This window comes from Orycteropus afer, unplaced genomic scaffold (assembly GCF_000298275.1).
Source record: "Orycteropus afer afer isolate SDZICR_OR568_19922 unplaced genomic scaffold, OryAfe1.0 scaffold00002, whole genome shotgun sequence".
Classification (NCBI taxonomy): domain Eukaryota; kingdom Metazoa; phylum Chordata; class Mammalia; order Tubulidentata; family Orycteropodidae; genus Orycteropus; species Orycteropus afer.
The window spans coordinates 11,612,983-11,622,897 of NW_006921589.1; the positions used below are offsets into that span (position 1 = coordinate 11,612,983).

Below are 9,915 nucleotides of genomic sequence, written 5' to 3' on the forward strand. Positions count from 1 at the left end.
ACGGGATATTGTGAAACCCTTTCCAAAGGCAGAAGTGGCCAGCTCTAGCGGAAGGATCTAGTCACCCACAATGTGGATTTTTGTCCCGTCCCCTGCCCTATGTCCCACTACACCTCTGGCCCTCTTCCAGGCACCCCGTGCTCTGTGGCTCCCAAATCAGCGCTGACTTAGACTTTCCGGGCACTGATGCAGGAACAGGCACTGAAGAGTCAGGCCAAGGATATACTCAGAAACAGGCAGTGGAGATGGAGTCAGGGCACTGGGATTCTCGTCCTGGTTCTGCCACTGATTCACTTGATATTGTAACCAGATCATGGCCCTTGTGTAGGCATCACTTTCTTCTGTTAAACAAAGGGTCAAGACTAGCTAAAAAAGGAAAAACCCACTGCTGTTGAGTTGATTTCAACTTATAGCAACCCTATAGGACAGAATAGGAATACCTCATAGGGTTTCCAAGGCTGTAAATCTTTACAGAAGAAGACTGCCACATCCATATCTTTTCTTAATGGAGTGGCTGGTGATTCGAACAGTCAACCTTTTGGTTAGTAGCTGAGCACTTAATGGCTGCATCACCAAGGCTTCTCAAGAATAGCTAAGGAGTAAAAAATTTAAGTGCCTAAAGAGGCCAGAAAAGTAAGAGACATTACGAGACAGGTTGAGAGTAAGGAAAACAGTGCCAGCTCAGTTTAGAGGGGCAGAGGATGCTGGGCCTCAGTGCTGGATGGTAGGGAGTAGTGGAGACTGTAGCAAAACTGCTACCTGAAGAGGCCAGTGCCTAAAGTTCCAGCCAATTGTTGCCATGTGAGAACATTGGTCCATTACCACCATACCTTCTGATTTGTCAAGGATGCTAGGAACTTGGAGTTTGATGTAACATATGATTTTTTAATATTAGGCTCAAAAAAAAATGAAAATACTATGCAGTCCAAACAAGAAACATCTATGGGTGGATTCCATTTGAGAGTTACCAGTTTGAAACTTTGGATTCAGTCATGGGCAAGACACTTCCTGCTCAAAGTTTCTTCTTGTTAGTTCCTGTACTACAACCCTCCCGCCTCAGGGACTTCTCCCTCCCAGACTCATTCATGCCCCCTATCCTGTGGCTTTCCTTTTCTGCCAAGAATATTGAAAACCTGAATTGTTAGGAGGCTTCCAACCCTAATTCCTGAGGCCTCAGGACCCAGAGCAAGTCGGGATAGTTTCCCACACTCAGATTTGATCTGGGATATGATTTATCCTCATGCTGAGTCAAACACTTAGACAAGATTTGGGAGCCCAGGGAAGGGAGAAGTAGCAAATTTCTCGGGGTCCCCACGGGTGAAGGAGGCTGAAGAGGCTGGAGAAGTGGGGGCGTGGGCCGGAGGATGAACAGTGGTTCCAGAGAGGAGACAGCAGCATCACGTTTTGTCATTGTGCAGCCCTATTGCTCAAGGTACCATCCCTGACCTCTGTACCCATTTCTCAATCACTGTCTTGGGCTCATGTGGGGATGACTGGGGTGGGGGATAGGACACCGTCCTCTCCACACCTTTTGTGGGATCTTTCCCACAGTTATGAACCCAGTAAATATAATTGATTAATTATTGATCAATACACTGTAAAATCTCTAACTTAAAGTATACCAAAATGAAACCAAACTCACTGCCATCAAGTCAATTCTGACTCATAGCAACCTCCATTGGGTTTCCAAGACTGTAAATCTTTATGGAAGTGGATGGCCCCATCTGCCTTCTGCAGAGCAGCTGGTGGGTTTGAACTGGTGACCTTCTGGTTAGCAGCCAAATGCTTTATTCACGATACACCAGAGCTCCTTAAAGTATGGCTATATATATACATACATATATATATATATATACACACACACACACACACACACACACACATATATATAGATTTCTTTAATTAAAGTTTTTTTCTTTTTAATTTTTATTGTGATTTGGGTGAAAGTTTACAGAGCAAATTAATGCAAATTAATTTCCCATACAGCAGTTCATACACATTTTGTTTCATGACACTGACTGTAATTCCCCACAATGTAACAGCTCTCTTCCCACTTTCTCCCTGTAGTTACCTCTTCCCTGTGTCTTCCTTTCCTATGCATTCCTGCCTCCCTGACCCCCACCCCTGGCTGTCTCCCTGTGCAAACACTGCCCTTCTGATCTCCCATGACTGATCACTCTAAGAAGTGTATCTACCCAATGCAAATGTTCACCCTATGTGCCTGTCTATTGCTTGGCTGGAAGCCACAGGAGTGAGTTCAATTCCAGACTCGAAGGGTAATTAGGAGCCATAGTCTCAGGGGGCTCAGCAGGCTCTATCAGACCAGCAAACCTGGTCTTTTTCTTTTCTCTTCTTCTTTTTTTTTTTTTTTCAATGATTTTGAGTTTTGTTCCACATGGTTCTTACACTCTGTCCAGGATCTCCTGTACTGATCCCTTTCCGAGCTGACAGTGGTAGCTGGTCACTATCTAGTTCTTCTGGTCTCATGGTCATGTAGGCTGAGGATTGCACGATCTATTAGTCCCTTGGACTAATTGTTACATGCATCTTTGGTTTCTTCATTCTTCTTTGCTCTGGATGAGGAGAGACCCATTGTTGCATCTAGATGGACAAGTATAGCATATGTTTAAGAGAGGCTTTGGGCAAGGAAAGGGACTCTGGTGGTGTAGTGGATAAGACATTTGGCTGCTAACCAGAAGGTCAGTAGTTCAAATCCACCACCAGCTGCTCCACAGAGGAAGATGAGGCAATCAACTTCCGTAAAGATTTACAGTCTTGGAAACTCAATGGAGGTATAGAGGTTGCTAGGAGTTAGAATTGACCCAATAACAGTGTTTTGTTTTTTTTTTTTTTTTTGGTCTGGCAGGGTATCAGAGAGCAGGAAGCTACATGTCAAAGAATTCCAGAAGTATGTATGGGAGTCCCCTTGGATCTGTTGCTAAATACTAAATTTTGTTTGTGTAAGGTGAAATTCAATGAGGCTGGGCAAAGACTGACCAGGGAACTGTAAACTCAACAATTCTCAGAGCTCACATAGGGTTAGGAGATGTTCAAGTTCTGACTAGCCAGATTGGAGACTCCGTGATGAAGTGGCACATTCAGTAAAGGCCTCAGAAGAGTCACACTTTAGTAGGATGGCTAAACTATTCCTAGAGCAAAGGTTAATCTGGACCCCCTCTAACAAAACGTAGAGCAGGCTCTTAAGTATCAAGCTGCTCAGTAAGTAAGTTGACTGCTTGTCAGAACAGAGTCCAACACTCTTTAAAGAAAACAAAACAAAACCTATCACTCAGTGATGTAAAATCCACATTGTCCAGCATCCAATAAAAAATTAGTAAACATGCAACTTTCTGCTTCCACTGCTGCCTCGTATCTGGCAAAAAGCTTGTGGGGAAGAAGGGGCAAAAAAAAAGAAGCAGGTTCTGAAGTTCACCATTGACTGCCCCGCTCCCTGTAGAAGATGGAATCATGGCTGTTGCCAATTTCGAGCAGTTTCTTCAAGAAAGAATCAAGGTTAATGGGAAAGCTGGTCATCTCCATGGAGAGGTTGTAACAACTGAAAGAAGCAAGAGCAAAATTATCCCCTTAGATGCCTTTTTCCAAAAGGTATTTGAAATGTCTCACCAAAAATATTTGAAGAAGGATTTATGTAATTTGTTTATATAGTCACCAATAGCAAAGAAAGTTACTAATTATGTTACTTTCAGGTTAACCAGGACAAAGAAGAGAAAGAAGAAGAGGATTAAAGCTTTATTACCTGGAATATTTTGTATAAACCCTTATAAATGCTGGGAACCAAAAAGGTGGCTGTCCTTGTGCCTCTGTGGTGTGAACTCAACAGAAAACTGGAAACCACAGGGAAAAGGCTTCACTTGGCCTCCACTCACTCGTTTGTAATTTTTTTTCTCCTTGAAAATTTCAGCTCTCAGCCTAGTGAAACCAAAACAAAAGTATGCAGTGACTTTAAAGGAACTGATGATGATTGAGCAGACAGATGAGGGTGTGGAAATGTGAGCTGCAATTAGTCACTATTTTATTTTAAAAATGTGACAGTTGATTTTATCTGGTTCTTTTTCTCAAAGAAAAAGACAGGAATACAAACACAGGGACTCCTACCTCCTTCAAAGTCAAACAAGTGACTTCTTTCTGAGGTTCTCTTTTTTGGGGAAAGTCGGTGTCAACAAAGATGCAGCTTTCTGAGGCCTTTGTATGATACTCATTTTCTGATTACAAATTACTCCTCATAAAACTGTTAACGAGTACTCCCCTTTTTCTTCCTATAGAAATAAAATGTAGTTCAAGAGGAAAAAAAAAAAAGTAGCCACGCAAAGAAACAGAAAAATATAACCATATAACCCATGAGGAGAAAAATCATCCCAAATAAACACAGTGAAAAATGACAGAGATGATAAAGTTAATAGATAAAGACTTTAACACAGCAGTTATAAATATGTTCAAGTATTCAAAGGAAAACATGAACATAACGGAGAAATGGAAGACATTTTTCCAAGATGGAACTTCCAAGCTGAAAAAGACAATATCTGAAATTAAAAATTAACTAAATGTAATTAACTAAATTAATGGAAAATCAGAAGAGATCAACGATCTTTTTTAAAAATATATTTTATTGAGATAAATGGTATTTTTCTTCAAATAACATGCCCACATAAATAATGTGCCCACACATATAACATGTGGAAATGATGAAATTAAGTAACACAGTTCCAGCAGAGCATACCCATGCATATACCACACATGTTTCATAACATTTTCAGAAGTGAATTTTGGCCTCATTCATCTGTCCTCCCGTAAATCACATCATTCTGTTCATTGTCTTTCATTCTGCTCGTTGTCTTGAATCTCCTGTTTAAGTGTATAAAAATAGTCTGAAAATGTTACTTTTGATCATTTTTCTATAATAAAAGTATAAAGCATGGTCAAGAAGTCACTGATCGAGTTTGGTAGTCCTCTGGTAATAGGAAAATAATTCACTGAAACTGTGTGTTTGGTTCTACTAATTTAAGTTGATAATTATAGCATGTTAGCTGAACAGTTGAATAAGACCTTATCGGATTGTCTTATGTGAGACCATTAGGTAATGTGAGATCTGCTTATTCAGTAGTTTAATTATGTCTTCTTAGTGTCAATCGAAGTCAGCAACATGTGTATTCTTTTCGTTTTCTTTGGATGCTTCCTGTGTCGTTCAATATTTTGCCCATAGAAGCCTTCAAAAGGGGAAAACATACTCAGCATTTCTCAAGCTGAAAGAACTCAAGAAAAAAATTCAAGCCTCAAGTTGTAATATTGAAGTTGTCAGTTTACTTGGATCCACAGTCAACCACATGAAAGCAGCAGTCAAGAAATCAAATGAGGTGTTGCATTGGGCAAATCTGCTGCAAAGACTTCTTTTAGCTGTCACCTTGAGGACTAAGGTGCATCTCATCCAAGCAATTTCCAATCACCTCATGTGCATATAAAAACTGGCCAATGAATAAGGAAGACTGAAGAAGAATTGATATATTTGTCTTATGGTGTTGGCAAAGAGTCGTGACTATACCATGGACTTCCAGAAGAACGAACACATTCGTCTTGGAAACAGTGCAGCCAGAGTGCTCCTTAAAAGCGAAGATGGCAAGATTTTGTCTCGTGTACATTGGACATGTTATCCAAAGGCATCAGTCCCTGGAGAAGGGCATCATGCCTGGGAAATAGAGGGTCAGCAAAGAAGAAGGCCCTCAACAAGAGGGACTGACACAGTGGCTGCGACAGTGGACTCCAGCATGGGGATGACTGCGAAGATGGGGCGGGACCGGGCAGGGCACCATGTGTTAGGACCAGCTCACTGGCACCTAAAAGCAACAGCAACAACATGAATTCTTTGTATATTTTAGATACAAGTCCTCTACCAGACATGTGATTTGCAATTATTTTCTCCCATTCTATGTTCTGTCTTTTCACTTTCTTGGCAGTGTCCTTTGAAGCACAAAAGTTCTTAATTAGAGGTCCAATATATCTATTTTTTATTTTGTAATTCATGCTTTTGATGTCATATCTAAGAATCCATTGCCAAATCCAAGGTAATGGAGATTTACTCCTATGTTTTATTCTAGGAGTTTTATAGTTTTTGGTTCTCACATGTCTTTTCTTCATTTTGAGGTAATTTTGTATTTGGTGTGAGGTAATGTTCATTATCTCATATGTGTCTATCCAGTTGTTCCAGCACCATTTCTTGAAGAAACTTCTTTTCCTATTGAATGATCTTTTTCATCCTTGTTGAAAACCAATTGTTCAAAAAAGTTTAGATTTATTTCTGGAGTTTCAGTTCTGTTCCATTGATCAAGACGCCTTTCCTTGTGTCAATGTAACACTGTCTTAATTGCAGTTGTTTTGTGGAAAGTTTTGAAATCAGGAAGTGTGAGTTCTTCCACTTGGTCCTTCTTTCCCAAGATTGTTTTGACTACTCTAGGTCCCTTATAATTTCATACAAACTTTAGAATCAACTTGTTAATTTCTATAAAGAAGTAGTCTGGGATTCTAATAGGGATTGTTTTGAATCTGTAGACAAATTTGGGGAGTATTGTTATCTTAACAATATTAAAGCTTCTGATCCATAAGCATGGGCTGTTTTTCCATTTGTTTAGATATTCTTTAAACAACTTTTTATAGTTTTCAGCATATAAATCATGCACTTCTTTGTTAAAAAAATATATTCTTTTTTATGTTATTGTAAATGGAATTGTTTTCGTAGTTTCCTTTTTGGATTAGTCATTGCAAGTGTGTAGGAATACTATTAACTTTTATATGTTGATCTCATATCCTCCACACTGTTGAACTCATTTATTAGTTCTAGTAGGTTTTTATTTTTATTGTGATTTGGGCAAAAATTTACAGAGCAAATTCACTTTCCATACAGCATTTCATATACATTTTGTCTTATGACATTGACCACAATTCACCACAATGCAACATCTCCCCTCCTACTTTCTCCCAATTGTTACCTCTTCCCTTGTGTCCATCCCTCCATGCACTCCTGCCCCCTGAGCTGTCTCCCTGTGCATAAGCAGACCTTCTTTATGCCATGATTATTCTCTCCAAGGAGTGTATCTACCATAGGTAAATGTTCAACTCATATGCCTGTCTATTGTTTGGCTGGAAGCCATAGGCATGGGTTCAATTTCAGACCTGAAGGGCAACTAAGGGCCATAGTATCAATGGTTCCACCAGGCTCTATCAGACCAGCAAACCTGGTCCCCTAGTTCTAGTAGTTTTATAGTGTATTCCTTGAAAAAAAAAAAAAGCTTTTTTTTTTTTTTTTTTTTTAGTTTAAGTGAATTTTATTTTAGACAACCTACACAACATGATTCCCCCACACATACTTTTTTTTTTTTAATGCCTCCACCCCAAATAAATCAAGGTCAAAATACATGAAGAGCTCAGGATGACATCACTGCTATCTAAGTCCCGTTGCTGTGTAGATGAAAAGCTGCAGCCAGTTAGGATCACAGATGATAGACACAAATAATCATCAAATCTGTTAACATTTCTCCATTTTAAAACCATTCTTAAAGAAAATCATATTTAGGGATTATTCCATCTTCACTGTTGTCCAGCAGAGCCACCATACCATCTGGATTCATGTTTTCACCAATAAAGAACTAGTGGCTTTCACCAATAAAGAACTAGTAGCTTTTGAAATTATCAAGGATGTGCTTGATTCATACAGTACTGCGTTGTCAGTGAAGGCAAACATGGGTATAAGGGTAGATAGATGGGTGGACAGGCTGAACTATAAGGTATGTCTATGTATAGGGTTGGCAGACAATGGTCCTATAAGTATATTTGTATGATCTGAATTCCCAGGTATATAGTACAGCTGACAAGGGACAAGGTTGTAGTCACTACTTGGTCACAGCCAGCTACCCAGTGGGACCAAGTAGTTGAACCGGTGGGTTTGGAACCATGGTCTCAGGGGACATCAAGCTCAATTGACATAACATACTACACAAAACATTGTTCTACCCACTACTTTGCAACTGGGATCTTAAAAGCTTGCAAGTAGCCATCTAGATGCAACAATGGGTCTCTCCTCATTCAGAGCAAAGAAGAATGAAGAAAACCAAAGATTCATGGAAACAATTAGCCCTAGTGACTGGTACACCATGCGATCCACAGCCTATACAACTATGAGACCAGAAGAACTAGATGGTGCCCGGCTATCACTGTCAACTACTTGGAGGGGGATCTATATAGGAGATCCTGGTTATATAGAGAGAACAATGTGGAACAAAACTCAAAATCATTTGGGAAAAAAAAGGGAGGCACAAGGTTTGCTGATTTGATAGAGCATGATGGAACCACTGAGACTATGGCCACTAGCTGCCCTTCAGGTCTGGAATTGAACCCACACCTGTGGCTTCCAGCCAAACAAAAGACAGGCATAGGAGTTAAACATTTACCTGAGGTAGGTACACTCATTGGAGAGAACAATCATGGGAGAAAGAAAGGCTGTTTATGCACAGGGAGACATCTCAGGGGGCAGGGGTGCGTGGAGGGATGGGCACAGGGAAGAGATGGCTGTCAGGAGGAAGTGGGAGAGGAGCTGTTGCATTGTGGTGAATCATGGTCAATGTCATGAGATAAAATGTATGTGAAGTGCTGTATGGCAAGTGAATGTGCTCTGTAAGTTTTCACCCAAATCACAATAAATAAAAAAAATAATAATAAAATTTTAAAAATAAATTTTAAAAAAGGATGCACTTGATTGATTCTGCAGCCCCTGTAATAAAAGGTTTTACTCTTTCTGGTCTCTGTTCTTCAAATTTGCCTTTGATTGATTTCATGTAATCCCTGATGTACTTCTTAAAGACTTCTTTTGTGAAGCTGGTTTCCTGAAAAGTGATGGTCCATGACAACCACATCAACACCGGTGATTACTGTGCGTTCTGTTCCTTCACCTCCAAGGCCTTCAGCTGAGGCATCTCCACCAACAAGCGAATCATCTGTTAGCTTCTGCCCTACTGGCCATCTTCCCCTCCACCTCCAGTCACAGCCCGTCAGCGATACTGCTGGGTCTTGTAAATGTTGAAGAACAATTCATCATGGCTGCTGACATCTGGCAAATAATCATGATGGTGGCTGCTGAGGATACGACCAGTGATGCTAGCTTATCAGGAGTCTAGAGCTGAGAGAGAGCTTGGCAAAGCCATAAGGGTGCTTGGGGAGGAGATGGGAAGGAGCTGGCGGAAAATCTCAAAATTTCTGTATACCAGATCATCTGCAAATAATTCTTTTCTTTTTCTTGCCTAATTGCCCTAGTGAGAACCTCCACTCCATGTTGAATAGAAGTGGAGAGAATGTGTCCTGGTCCTGATCATTGGGGAAATGCAGTCAGTCCTTCACAATTAAGTATGACGTTGTTGTTGTTGTTGATGTTAAGTGCCATTGAGTCGTCTCCAACTCATAGCGATTCTGTGCACAGCAGAACAAAACATTGCTCAGTCCTGAGCCAGCTCCATGATTCTTGATATAGTTGAGCCCATCGCCACTGCCACCATGTCAATCCAACTCTTTGAGGGCCTTGCCCTCTTTTGTCGACCCTCCACCTTACCAAGCATGACATCCTTCTCTAGGGAATGGTCCCTTCTGACAACATGACCAAAGTATGTGAGACAAAGTCTGGCCATTCTCACCTCCAAGGAGTATTCTGGCTGTACTTCCTCCAGGACAGACCTGTTAGTTCTTTTAGCAGTCCACGGTACTTTCACCATTCATCACCAATACCACAGCTCAAAAGCATCAATTCTTCTTTGGTCTTCCTTATTCATTGTCCAGCTCTCAAATGCATATGAAGTGATTGAAAATACCATGGCTTGTGTCAGGCACACTTTAGTCCTCCAGGAGACATCTTTGCTCTTC

At 40.6% G+C, this 9,915-nt stretch overlaps 1 pseudogene; it reads right to left on the reverse strand.

The window, feature by feature from the left end:
* Positions 1 to 7,534: 7,534 nt before the first annotated feature.
* Positions 7,535 to 9,107, reverse strand: LOC103213849 (annotated as a pseudogene).
* Between the last annotated feature and the right edge of the window lie 808 nt (positions 9,108 to 9,915).